A 14,434-nucleotide genomic window follows, 5' to 3' on the forward strand; every position below is an offset into this window, starting at 1 on the left:
GTCCTGGATTTATTTGACCATTATTCCCTAGGGGGAAAACTATCCAGGGACTCTCTGGGGAACTAGGGGGGGGATTTTTAAAGAAAACTTAACCAAATTTGCCTATAAATATACTCCTGAGTGTCACAACAACAACATTCAATTTATATACCACCCTTCAGGACAATTTAACACCCACTCAGAGCGGTTTACAAAGTATGTCATCATTATCCCCACAACAAAACACCCTGTGAAGTGGGTGGAGCTGAGAGAGCTCTGAAAGAACTGTGACTGAGCCAAGGTCACCCAGCTGGCTTCAAGTAGAGGAGTGGGGAATCAAACCTGGTTCTCCAGATTAGAGTCCCGCTGCTCTTAACCACTACAGCAAACTGGTACCTATAAAGACCCCCCAAGTTTAAGGAAGATTGGACCCTGGGGTCAAATTTTGTGGATCCTTGAACAAGGTGTCCCTACCTAGTCACTCTCCATTGTTTCCTATGGGAAAAAAGTCAAAGCTGACTCCCACTGCAGAAACACTTTGAGGCAAGGCTACCTTGGCACACACCCAAATGCAAGCCTAACACACACAAAACATAATAGAAGCATACTGATGTCCCTCCCAAAACCCAAGTGCCCCCCGAGCAAGCTGCCCAGCCAACTCACCATTGTTCCCTATGACAGAAAAGTTTCCAAGCTGGTTCTCGGGGCACAAACACACAGCGGAAAGGCTGCCAGTGGCTGGAGGCACACTCTCAACCAAACAAACACAACCCAGAGAAAACAGAAACAAACTGAGCCAAGGTAACAGAATCCCCCCCCGGACAAAAGTGAAGCAAGGGGGCCAACATTAAACAGAGAATCATGTCAATGGAGTAAATTCCACCCTAACCAAAATGAAGCAAGAGTCACTGTAGCCCAACAGAACCACTGACACTCACAAAAGCCAGGCAGGATCCACACCCAGTGGGGGAACACCACAGAATAGAACCAACCAAGTACACGGTCAGAAGCACAAGACAATGGCAAGCAAACACAGTTGTAGCTTAGCAGAAGATGGATCCCACTTGGCCTCAACATGAAAGTGAGTTAGGGGTATTTGGGGGAAACACGAGTTCTCCTCTCTCTCTGCAGCCACTCTCGCTGGCTTAGGGGAGCCTTGAGCAGCAGGCCGTGGCAGCCCTTCTTCAATGGCCATCCCTCCCATCCCTGTAAAGACAAAAGTTAACATTAGAACAACTCATATGTAACACAACAGCATCCTTCAGCTTTATTTTGAGTGTTCCTTTGAGTTTGCTGCTGCTGCTGGTGGTTTGTGACATTCGCTACTGTCCCTAACATCTCTCTCTCACCCTTCCTGTCCCAGTGGCAAGACAACTACATTTCTGGTGCTGCTTTTCTCAATCTTCTGCACAGATTTGTGCTAACAAGGTCCAAGAGTGTGCTGGCTGGGCTACTGTCCCTCCGGCTGGTTTTCTACCTAACTTTTAAGTCTTGAGAGGAGTGCTTTCCCCCACCTCCCCAACACAGATCTGCAGAGGTTGCAGGCCACAAGATGGGCTCATTTCATTCACTTTGAAAGTCCAGAGCTGGCAATCGAAGAATGGCAAGATGACCTTCAGGAAGACCAACTGCTCAACTCTCCAGGGGAAGAGGTGAATGTGGTGAGAGCTGACAATGTTGCTTGTATGGGAAAAGACACTCCTCCTCTGTACACTCATTGGAGGGCATGAGAGGAGCCTCTGAGCCTCAAGACAGAGATCTGGCCAGACTGTCTTTTTCTTTGTCTAGTAGCTGAGAGGATTGGTGGAAAGCAACTAGCAGGGCTCTGAAGGGTAGACCTTGAATCCTGACTCAAGTGCCTTACATTCCCAGAGGGGCCAAGAGCAAGCAGGATGAATTCCGTCTCCAGGGACATCTTGGTGATGGCTGTGGGGGGAACCTGCTGAGAAGGGGTAGTGCAGGGGAAAGCAGAACTGGTCCCCACTCTGTCTCCTCTGCTGACAAGGTGCCCCTCCTGGCCTGTGTGCCCCAAATCTGCTGTGAGAGCTCTTCTCTCATGCTGGTGAGATACCCAGCCTGCTCAGTAATGCTGCCCTTGATGCACGGATCGCACATGGTCTCCAAGGTGGATGATTCCTTCTCAGTGAGAGGTTGCAGCCAGGAAGTGATGGCCTCTTGCAGCCTTCTCACAAGTGTGCGCACTGCTGGGACAAAGTCTGCATGTCCTGCATCTGGATCTGGGAAGGAGGCCATTGTTGACTGGAGCATTTGCATCTGAGGAATGACCAGACCAAAGATCGCCATATCAGACCAGACTGCAATGATGAATTCTTCAAGGGCCTAAGGACTTCCACCATCTGGGAGATGGTAAGCCAGTCCTCTTGGTGGAACCCCACTCCCTCTAAGTGTCACTGTCCAAGAGCCACAGCCTGATGGTGCCCTGCTGCTCCACCAAACACTCAAGCATGGCATGGGCAGAGTTCCAGTGTGCAATGTCATTGATCAGGCAATGCTCTGGCATGCCTGCCCTGACGTGCTTTTGGTGAGTTGCTTTCATGCTGCATGAGAAGTGAATTGTGAGGTGCTGGCATCTGTGGAGGAGACTCTGGAATTCATGAGAAAAGAGCAACAGTCCAGTAGCACTTATAAGACTAACAAAATTCATGGTAGGGTATGAGCTTCCGTGAGCCAGAGCTCACTTCTTCAGATACAGCTAGAATGTGAGTCCATCTGTCCTTATATCTTTGAGAGTGGAAGCTGAATGATAATAGCTGGTGAATGACAGTGGCAGGCACGACTGAATAGGGTGGGGTATGCAGAGGGGTAGTGGGTATGGAGAAATTAGCATTGGTAATGAGACAGGAAGTCAGTGTCTTGATTCAGTCCAGGTGGATGCATTGTCTCGATGGAACTCATGACTCATAGAGTCCAGTTTCCACAGAAGAATCCAGACCCAGTGTGTAGACATGGGCACGGACCAAAACAACAACAACGAACCATGAGATTCATGGTTCATGGATTTTAATGGACCAAAAACCACGAACTGGCAGGGAACTGGGGCCAGTTACGACCCAGTTCGTGGTTCATAGTTTGTATGGTTTAAATGCCCCTTTCCAGCCACTTAGCAGCAGCAGGGAAAGGGCATTTAACAGTTTAAAGGGCCCTTTCCTGCTTTGCAAGCAGCAGGTCCCTTTAAATTATCAGCTGCCAGGTGGGGACCCCCCCTGCCAACTGCCAGCTGATAGTTTAAAGGGACCTGCTGGTGGCAGGGCCTTTTAAACTGCCCTAACCCCAGTCCCCCAGCCCCCCAGCCCCACCCCCCCACCCCCAGCTGCCTGCCAGCTGATAGTTTAAATGGACCTGCCCTTGCAAATCCCTTAAAGGGGCAGTTTAAATGTCCCCAGGGAAATACGACCCAACGAACCAGTATAAAGTTCGTGGAAGTTCTGGAAAAGGAGCTTCCACGAACCTTGGTTCGGGAATCCCGAACCAGCCTGTTTTGTGGGGGTTTTGGGTCGTATTTCGGTTCGTGCCCATCTCTACCAGCGTGTACTTCACCAACCCTGACAAAGGAATTCAGGAGCTGTGGAGCTACAGTTGCCAGGTTTGCCCTGAAAACAGATGGGACGTGGAGGTACCTATCTGTGTGCATGCATGTGAGCATGTGCGCCCACATCTTTGGTAAGAGCAGGGGTCACTGTGGGAGGTGGGGGGGGGAGATAGCTGTGAATTTCCTGCATTGTGCACAGAATGTAGTCCAGTGCATGTAGTCCATTGTGCACTGGACTACATGACCCTTGGGGTCCCTTCCAAATCTACGTTTCCAAATGACTTCACTTCTGGCATGATCCAGAAGTAGTGGCACCGCATTAAGCTATGATTTTTCTGACCAAATTCTCTTCGTACCCTCCTGTTTTCTCCATGGCTAGATGCAATTGGTAGCACAATTGAGATGGCCTTCTTCAGGAAACAAAACCTGTTGAGGTTTTGCTTATGTCAAAGGAATTACTGATCAGATGGGAAAGCTTATGAAAAACATAACCTTCAAGCAGTATTCAGACCCACCCGAAAAATACAACAGATGCTACGATCAGCAAAAAACAGTAGAGACCCCCTCACCTCTGCAGGAGTATACCGTATACCCTGCAGCTGTGGACAAGTTTACATCGGGACCACAAAGCGTAGCATCCAGACAAGAATAAAAGAACATGAAAGACACTGCAGACTTGGACAACCTGAAAAATCAGCAGTGGCTGAACATAGCCTAACTCAAACAGGGCACAGTATCTTATTCCAGGACACCAAAATACTGGACAACACTTCCAACTACTTTGTCAGACTGCACAAGGAAGCCATTGAAATTCACAAGCATAAGCAAAACCTCAACAGGAAAGAAGAACCCTTAAGAATGAACAGAGCATGGTTTCCAGTTCTGAAAAACACCAGGCTAACAAAACATTCTATCCCCGACAATAGCCCTGCAGAGAAAATTAGCACATCAAGTACCAATCCATATGCAAAAGAACCTCCTCAGGATACAGTGAAGCCTCCCGCCATTAGCATTCCACACCCTGGGAAACTCTTACAGGATGACTCAGCTCAACCCCACCCCTCCTGAGTAGATACAAATGACCGACATCTTTTCCACACTGTGACACTGAGAGATCTCTGTCTTTTGGTGCTACACCTCTGAAGATGCCAGCCACAGCTGCTGGCGAAACGTTAGGAACTACAATGCCAAGACCATGGCAATACAGCCCAGAAAACCCACAACAACCATCATAATGAAAATGCTGACCTTTGACAAAATGAAGACTGGCTGAAGCAGATGGAGTGTTGAATCTTCTTCCGTTTCACCCTCATCGGACAGCCGGATCACCCGAAAGATTCCTGATAGCAACTTTCACATTGCTATCCATACACCTGCACTATGCTTTCCTTCTACAAGTTTTTCCTTTCCCCTTTAAATACTGCTTTAAAGGCATCCAATTTCATTGTAAGAATGGCAATGATTTATCTCTAAATCAGAGAGAATGGACTCGAGTGGCCTGGAGCCACCCCGGCTGCTCCACCTTTTTTCATTTGTGAGCATGGAAGGTTTTTGCTCTGAGAAATGGCCCTTTCACTTTAATGAACACAAGCAACTCAAGCGCAGGGGTAGCACAAGGTAGCACTTGTTCAAACACCATCCCCTAGAGATGCTTAAAGGAGACTGAGAGCAGAGGAGCTGCTCCAGTGAGGCTCCAGCACATAAGGCAGGGGAGGCATGATTTATACAACAGGGCCGTGCAACATAAAGAAAACAAATTGGTTTTATCCTTCTTTTAACATTTTGCAAGTGAGGGTAATTTCTCTATTTTTTTAAAAAGAGGAAACATTATACTTACATATGGAAAAATAGAACCAGTTTACAGATCCATCTAAGCTTACAGAAGAGGGCATTGTGGGCCTGGACAACTTATAACCCACCAGATCATGGACATCCCTGAAGGAATGGCTGATGAGAAGAGACTGAGGGTAGACAGCAGCAGCTGCTGGAGATGGCTGAATAAGGAAGAGGGGAATTGTGGGAGAAACATAGAAACATAGAGTGAAGTTTTAATTATTGCTAAGTTTAAGTTTTGAATAGATTTGAATTTAATGGATATTATTTAGTTTATTAGGGAAATATGGGATAATAATATATAAAGGGAATAGATAAGTAAGGAATAGAATAAGATATGGGTTGGAAAGCTGTTGGAAGTCTGAGAAAAAGGGGGGAGGGAAAGGGTGGGGGAAAATTGATATTTAGGTTTTAAATAAAAATGTTATTTGTAATATGTACTCACCTAATAAAAAACTTTTCAAAAAAAAAGAAAAGAAAGAAACATAGAGCTAGAAGGGATGCCAAGGGTCATCTAGTCCACCCCCTGCAGAATGCAGGAAATTCACAGCTATGTTTCCCCCCTCACCTCCCCAAGTGACCCCTGCTCTATGCCCAGAGGAAGGCAAAAAAGCCTCCAGGATTCCTGGACTATCTGGCCTGGAGGGAAATTCCTTCCTGACCCCAAAGTAGCAATCAGCATTACCCTGGGCATATATAAAAAAGGGCCATGAGAACCTAGTACCGCCTCAGCCCTTCATGCCCTCCCTCTCCTAATCTGTGTACATTCATATTTAGTCATAGAATCATCATAGATCACCATCTAGACTTTTCTTAAATACCTCCAAGGAAGCAGAGCCCACCACCTCCCGAGGAAGCATGTTCCTCTGCGGAATCACAACTGCGAGGAAGTTCATGTTAAGCTGAAAATTCTTTTGCTTGAATTGTAACCCATTGTTTCTGGTCTGACCCTCTGGAGCAACAGAAAACAACTCCACTCTGTCATCTATGTGACAGCCCTTCAAATACTCAGTCACCTTCTCTCCAAGCTAAACATACCCAGCTCCTTCAACCTTTCCTTATCAGACTTGGTCTCTAGACCCCTCACCATCTTTGATGACCCCCTTTGGACGTGTTACAGCTTGCCAACATCTTTCTTATACTGTGGTGTCCAAAGTGAACACAGGACTCCAAGTGAGGTCTAGCCAGAGCAGAGTAAAGCGATACCATCACTTTGTGTGATCTGGACACTATTCTTCTGTTGATACAGCCTACAATCGCATTTGCCTTTTTAGCTACCACATCACACTGGTGACTCATGTTCAGTGTTTGGTCCACTAAGACCCCTAGATCCTTTTCACATGTACTACTATCCAAGGCAAGTCTCCCCCATCCTATAACTATGCCTTTGATTTTTCCTACCTAAATGCGGGACTTTACATTTATCGCTGCTGAAATTCATTTTGTTAGCTTTAGCCCTGTTTTCCAGCTGGTCAATATCACCTTGAATATTGCTTCTGTCTTCTACTGTGTTTGCAACCCCTCCCAATTTACTATCATCTGCTAATGTAATGAGCATCCCCCGTATTGCTTCAACCAAGTCATTTATAAAGATGTTGAATGACCCCAGGGCCAGGATACATGGCCAGACACAAATCAACAACTGTCGGTATTTATGTATTATCAGTAGTGGCCCCTGCCTTGTGGAAGGCCTTGCCTGAGACGGTCAGGAAGGCTCCCATGCTTCTGGCAACCCACAAACTATGCAAAAGAGAATTGTTTCAGAGAGCATTTTTAGAAGGGTAATGGGGCTACATTATAATGGCTCACAAAGGCACTTTATAAAGAGAACAGAACTGTTGACTATACTACTGTGTGTAGTATGTGTTATCCATTTGCTGTATGTATTATCCTGCTCTTACATTACTTATGTAATACCATTTTCTGCATTGTTTGAGTTATCATTAGAGGTGAGCATGAACCAAAATACGAACCAAAGTTTGTTATGAACCGGGCCATTTTTTGGTTTGTGAACTGATGGTTCATTAGAGGGCATTTCTGACGAACCATGATGAACTGCAACAATTTTTACTTTGGTTCGTTTTTTGGTTTTTCACTGCAGACAACCTGGCACCAATCAATCAGTTTCCTAGGCAATGGAGGGGATGGGCTTTCTGCAGACCTGCAGAAAAGGGAAGGGACCATCATAGAAATCAATTAAAAGTTACTGGGGAAAGAATGAGCAGCCCACACAACAATAGCTTAAAATATTTCTGTTTTATTATTTTATTTTATTTTATTTTATTTTATAATTTTATTTAACACAGAAAATAATATTAGACAGTAGAGATGGGCCAAATGAACCGTTCGTGAACTAGGCAATTTTATGCTGGTTCGTGGTTCGTGAAACACAACAAACTGCCAATTTCCCTGTTCGTGCCCATCTCTAGTGATCATATCTAATAGTCTATGCTGTATCACTTTTCTGTAACGACAACGACGACGGCAACGGCAACGACAACAACAAACAACAACAATAGATTTATATACCACCCTTCAGGACAACTTAAAGTACAGGGGGGTTTGCAGTTTCACCACCCAGTCCATGCCTCATGGCTAGAATCAAGTAGCATTGACTTCAATGGACTTATAAGAGTGTAATTCTGCTTTGGATTGCACTGTAGGTCTTCTAAAATTCAAGAATTTTATTTTCAGCCATCAAAGTCTGTCCTTTTTGACCCATTATGGACAAGCTTTTGCTTCCAGGACCCATATAAATCTTCCTCCTCCTCCTCATGTTTTTTTTATTGCATCAACAAATAATTTGTAGTAACAACACAATTCAATACACTAAATAGTATTTCCTCTTATTTTTCATTGCTGCAGCAAAAGTAGAGTTAAAAATATGTTTAGAGAGGCATTACTACACAGATTGTTTTGGGAATGGTTTCATTTCCAAATTTCCAACCTGCACTGCGTTTGCACATTAGTTCGTTACTTTTTATCATATAGGCATCTTCTGTAATCTTGCTTGTGAATTGTGCAGAAACTAAGCTAAAAATACACAACTTCCCAGTTAGAAATGAATTCAGTTCTCTGTTTTATGTTTGCATTAAGCAGCCCTGGAGAATGAGCCCCTATGCCCAGGATAGCAGGGGAACCCCTCTCTTCTGGGAGGCAATGTAGACACCATGGCTCCATGTAAACCTCATTATGACATCAGTCCATGTTTTTGTAAGTCACAGGTTTGTGGCTGAGAACTGTAATAAACTCTTTAGAAACAAGCTGCCTAGCACATGTTATTTAATTCATGAAAGTTCCAGGATATTTTTTTAAAAAAATAATTATATACTTACTGCACTGGAAGAATTAGGGCTTGTTGAAGATAAGTTCAATGCGCACCCTTTTATTTGAGTGAAGAGCTCACACTTGTTCTTTTAGTATTATGATTCCTCTTCAATTTTACATGATTACATTTTGTAGGCTATTTAAGTTTGGACTCTTCGGGAGTTTTTATTTTTGAAATTTGCATACAGTGTGGAAATTGCTCTGCGGTTTCCAATCAGTTTCCACAGAGCTTATCCACAGGAATTGTGTTGCTTTAAAGGTAAAAGATGAGCATATCTTTGTATATCCCTTTATACTTCACATACTATCCAAGTGTCAAAGAAAAAAGATTCCCTGATGGCAATGAGGTGATGGACAACAATTTGCAGCGAGCTTATATTGGCCCACTGCGAAGCATGGGAGCGCTCCCAGGGCAGTGTGATGACATCATGGCAGTGACATCCTGGGAGTGATGTCATTGCGCCAACCCAGGAGTGTGCCCAGGAGGCCAATTCCCCCACCTTTCCCCCCACCATGGGACTTGGGATCCCTAGCTATGGATGAAGAGGATGAATTGGTGAAAGAGACATCTGACTTTTGTTAGATATCACTAGAAAGAAACAGTTTGTAACTCAATGTTTACCTTGATTATCATTACATTTGTCAATAGTTCGAAAGCAGCTGTCATTTATCACATGTAATAATTTGCTAAATATCAACCGACTCCATAAAAATATAATGTTACCATTGCTGAATATAATCTTATCAAAACTTCCTAGGACAATGAACGAAGATTCGTCCACAAACACCGAAATAGGAGTTACCACTTAGTAAGGGTAGATTCATATAAATGTTTATTCCATCATTTTTTGCTATGATGAGAGCAATGTGGTTGTTTGGGGTTTGTAGCTCTTCTCTTGAAAAATCCCGAGAATTAGTGTGAAAAAGTGCCTGTATAAATTATTCCCAGTCTGAACAGTTTGCCTGTGTCCCCTATTAATAAAATAAAAGTCCAGCAGTGCCGCAAAATTTATTCTAGTATGAGGTTTCATGAGACAGATCTCACTTCTTCAGAAACAATGGTAAGAAAGAAAGTCACTTACCTCATTACAGAAATTACAGAAACAGAACATTATAGAAGATGGAGGGGATGAGCAGAGACAGGCCTAGTATAAGTACAGTGAAAAGACAAGCCACATTGCTCTGAAGGAACTCTTCTAATAATCAGACAAGTTTTATTAATAATAATAATAATAATTCTGTGGATATGATGGGAGCAGAGATTTGGAAAAATGCTAATGAGGCAATGCCAGAATGTGCATATGCAAACTGATCCAAATGTGGATAGTCTGAGTGCCTTTGCTGCTAATGATCACTAAATTAGACAGCAGTAAGAGACACAAGAAGATATTTTGCATCTTTCACAGTGCAATCCTAAGAACAATTATATCCTTCTAACTCCTCTGAAGTAAATGGGTTTGGAAAGATGTAACTCTGTTTAGGATTGCACTGTGTGCCACTAACCATTAAGTGTTCCATTCATGAGGGTTACTATAGTAACCCTCATGAAGTGTTAATTTTGTCCCTGCCTTCTCCCTCCTAGCGTCCCACATTGCTAGGCCAGGCCTGAAAACTGTGAGCTAAGCTACAAGAGACGAATTACATGAGGAGGAGCACGTGAAGGGTGTTGCAATGTTCGCCAGGAAGTCGATTTTTAAAAGAGATCGGAAGGCTTTGTCAATTTTCCCTCTCTACAGACCTGGGGAGATCCCTGCTCAGAAAGTTTGTTTATTTCCTCTTTGCCTCTTAGAAGGAGAGGTGAAACAGACAGAGCCTTCTGGAGGCAAAGAGGAAATTAACAAACCCTCTGAATAGTGATCTCCCTGGCTCTGGAGACAGGGGAAATTGACAAAGCCGATCTCTTTTAAAACTCAGCTTCCCGGATAACATTGCAACTCCTTTCACATGCTCCTCCTTGTGTAATTCGTCTCTGCATCTCCAGCATTTGAATCAGTGGACCATGTCATCTTCCTGAGGCATTTGGAGTTAGAAGTGGGTATTAGAGGAGGTGCTCTGTAAAGGGTCAAATCATCCCTCATAGACTAGATTGAAAGGGTTGCTGTCAGAGACCAGTTTATCATCAGTGTGGAACCTGTCCTGTGGGGTTTCACAGTCCTTCTCCCCCTTCTATTCAATGTCTTTGTGAATGCTTAGCACAATTCATTGGTGGTTTTGGGGTTGGCTGTCATCAATATGCTGACAGCACTGATCTCTACATCATCTGGGCCGATTCCAGATGGCCCTCCCCATCCCGAAATGTCGCGCATCGTCACACAGAAAACGTGAAATATCACGTTTTCTCGCGCGAGTTTTGCACGACGTTGCGCAAAACTCGCGCGAGAAAACGTGATATTTCGCGTTTTCCACGCGACGATGCGCGACGTTTCGGGATGGGGAGGGCCGTCTGGAATCGGCCCTGGTGATGTTGTAGAGGTCCTGGACTGTGCTGCCAGTCCTCTGTAGTTAAATGGCTAAGAATGAACAAACTGAAACTTAATTCTGACTAGACAGAGAAAATGCTGATTGGGCAGGCAGAGGACATGAAGGAAGTTGTTCTTTTCATTTTCTGTGTGGTTCAGCTTACTCTTGCTGACTTAGTCAACAGCTTAGGGCTTATACTGGATCCAGCATTAGAGTTGGAGAAGCAAGCTAATGGGAGCTCTTCTGACTTCCTCAGGCAGGTCATTCCACAGGATAGGGGCCACCACAGAGAAAGTCCATGTATGGGCTTCTGCTGATTTCACCTGTGTGCAGCCTGGTACCTGCAGCAGACCCTGTTCAGATGAACGAAGCTGCCGAGGAGGAACATAGGGAGGGAGGCGGTCCCTTAGGTATGCCGGACTAAAGCCGTGAAGAACTTTGTATGTAATAACTAATATCCTGTGGAATGACCTGCCTGAGGAAGTCAGAAGAGCCCCCTGTAAACGATGCAAAACCAAACTATTCAAAAAGGCTTTTTACTCATTGTAGGGATGGGGTCTCAGGTGCTTCACTAACAAGTTGGGGATCATAGACTTCATCACAATTTTTGCCTCATGTATTATCGGCTGCTTGAAATATGTACTCCTATGTACAGCCATTGCTCCATGCTGTCTAATGTTAGTCCTAGAATTGGTTATGTTTTGCTTCAGTATCTCTGCTATGTCTTGGACCCTTGCTAATGCTATGTCTTTAAACTTGTATATGTTTACCTTATGGTATTGTATTGAAATGTACTTACTTGATACTGATTGTATTAACCTCATACTGTGTAATCTGCCTTGAGTCTCAGTGAGAAAGGTGGACTATAAATGATGCAAATAAATAAATAAATAAATAAATAAATAAATAAATAAATAAATAAATAAATAAATAAATAAGTAAGTAAGTAAGTAAGTAAGTTTAGCCTGAATGATGCCCTCCTACCTTTACTCAGCTGATCTGGCCACCTGGACCAATGGTATGGTAACATTGAGACTAGACTATTATAATGCACTCTGCATACTTCTACCCTCAAAGTCAACTTGGAGAATCCAGTTGGTGCAGAATGCTACAGCTTGGTTATTATCAGGAATGAGAAAAGACAAAGGGCAACACTGCGTAGTGAACTTACAACAGAAAAGGAAAACCTACAGCGGTTAATACAAAGCCTATAGTTGTTTAAAGTGCACCATGCAGCTAACAAAAGCTGAACCTTTAAGGATAATTATCAAAGCATTTACTGGTAATAACGTGCTGGGTGCTAATACATTGTAACAACACAATTACATATAAGGAATGGAACTACACAGTCCACCAGTGGAACCACAAATTCAAAGTCCTTTTGCAGTGTAATTAAAGCAATTCTCTCTTCATTCAAGCTGCAGGTGTCCCCGGCGGCGTGAGCAAGCCAAGAAGCCGACTCCCAGGCAGGAGAAACTGCAGCAAGGTGTGGTACCACACTGGGGAAAGATGCAACTCCCCAAACGCTCAACAGGTCACCAGCTGAGCTCCTGTTTCAGGAATTCTTTCTCACTTCTCTAATCCCAGTTGGGAGACCCAGATACCAGGTGCTAGGAGTTCAGCTTGTGACCTGTTGAGCCTACAAAGCCTAAATAACTATCGGCTTCATATTAACCACTGTAGGTTTTCCTTTTCTGTGGTTATTATCAGGAGCAAGACAGAGCATGTGTATTAGCCCATCCTGTAGTCACTCTGTTGTCCACATAAAAAGACCCTTCATGGCCTTGCACCCTCATATCTACAGACCCACCTCTCCCCCTATGCTCCGCAACAAAAGGAAGCTGACGACTTACCAGCAAGCTGGGTTGGTGCCAGGTACAAGACGGAGTGGAGGCAGGTTCAAGAAAGGAGGAGGAGCATCCATCCTGCACTGGCCCAGCTGCATGGTTAGCGCCATTATACCTGAGCATCTGAAGGAGCAGCTTGTCACCCTCCCACCCTCCGCTGATTAGGACTATGGGGGGGCACTGTCTCAACTTTATGGGTTGGTGGTTTTTGAGGCATTGGGCCGGATCCCAATAGGGACTGCTCACCCCGACAGATCTGGAAGCAAGGGTTGCCAGGCAGGGCTGGCAATGCGACAACATGTGCTGAGGTGCCAGCGGGAGGGTGGCGGGTGATGCATCAGTCGGCAGCCAGGCCTACGATGCCAACGGGGATCCATGCCCAGATGCCAGGCCAATGCTCCATCCAGCTGTAATCAATAAAGTTGTGGCCATTTCTAACCCAAGCATGTGTCTGTTGTGATTCTAAGCCTCCACGCAGCCTGACATAGCACATAGGTGACAACAGCTTCATTCATCTGAGCAGGGCCTTATACAGGCACCATCATGCAAATGGGCAAAATCAACCACTATCCGTACATGTCCTTCCTCTGTTGTGGCCCGCACCTTATGAAATTACCTGTTTGATGAAGTCAGGAAGGTTCCCTTGCTTCTGGCATTTCACAAACCATGCAAAACTAAATTTTTCAACAGGGCATTTTTACAAAGGCAATTGAGCTTTATTATAACAGAATGATTCAGGCAGAATGCTTTAATAAAGGGAAAGAGATTAGACTATACTGCTGAGTATAGTTCATACAATCTGTTGCTGTATGTATTATTCTATTATATACTTTCAGCATTGTTTATTATGCCACGTTAACACTTATGCTTTATTTCAGCCTCGTATCAATTTTTTCTTGGCTTTAATTGCTGCATCCCAATCCTATTATATTGCTTATTGGATGTCCCATCCTATTGACTGTGTTGACTTACACAGTTATCCACCTTGAGCTTCAGTGACAAACGTGGACAATAAATAAGATAAATAAATAAATAATAAATTTTATACTTGAAGAACATGAGAAGCAGCAGATGAGGAAATGGAGATAGTGATGGATGTGGAGGCAGATGTCTGGGAACTGTGGGAAAGTCGTCATTGATTGTGCATGCACAACTGTCTTTTTTCACAATCCATCGTATGCAAACTGTTTGAAAATGGGCAAACTGTCTGCAGAACGTTAGACTGTCTCATTGCAGCTGGTGAACCAACCAAAAGGTGCAACAGTAGCTGGTCAAGTGTAATTGATTCTCTTACGCACTGTGGTACACCTACTCACTGATCAGTGTAGGAATGTTTCCTTTTCTATCAACTGTTGTTGAAGGACGAAGGACGGAATAAATGATGAAGCGAAAATCACTCAGGACAAACCTGATTTTGCATTCAAGTTTTGTCGATGAA

Source organism: Eublepharis macularius, chromosome 9, assembly GCF_028583425.1.
Source record: "Eublepharis macularius isolate TG4126 chromosome 9, MPM_Emac_v1.0, whole genome shotgun sequence".
In the NCBI taxonomy this organism is placed as follows: domain Eukaryota; kingdom Metazoa; phylum Chordata; class Lepidosauria; order Squamata; family Eublepharidae; genus Eublepharis; species Eublepharis macularius.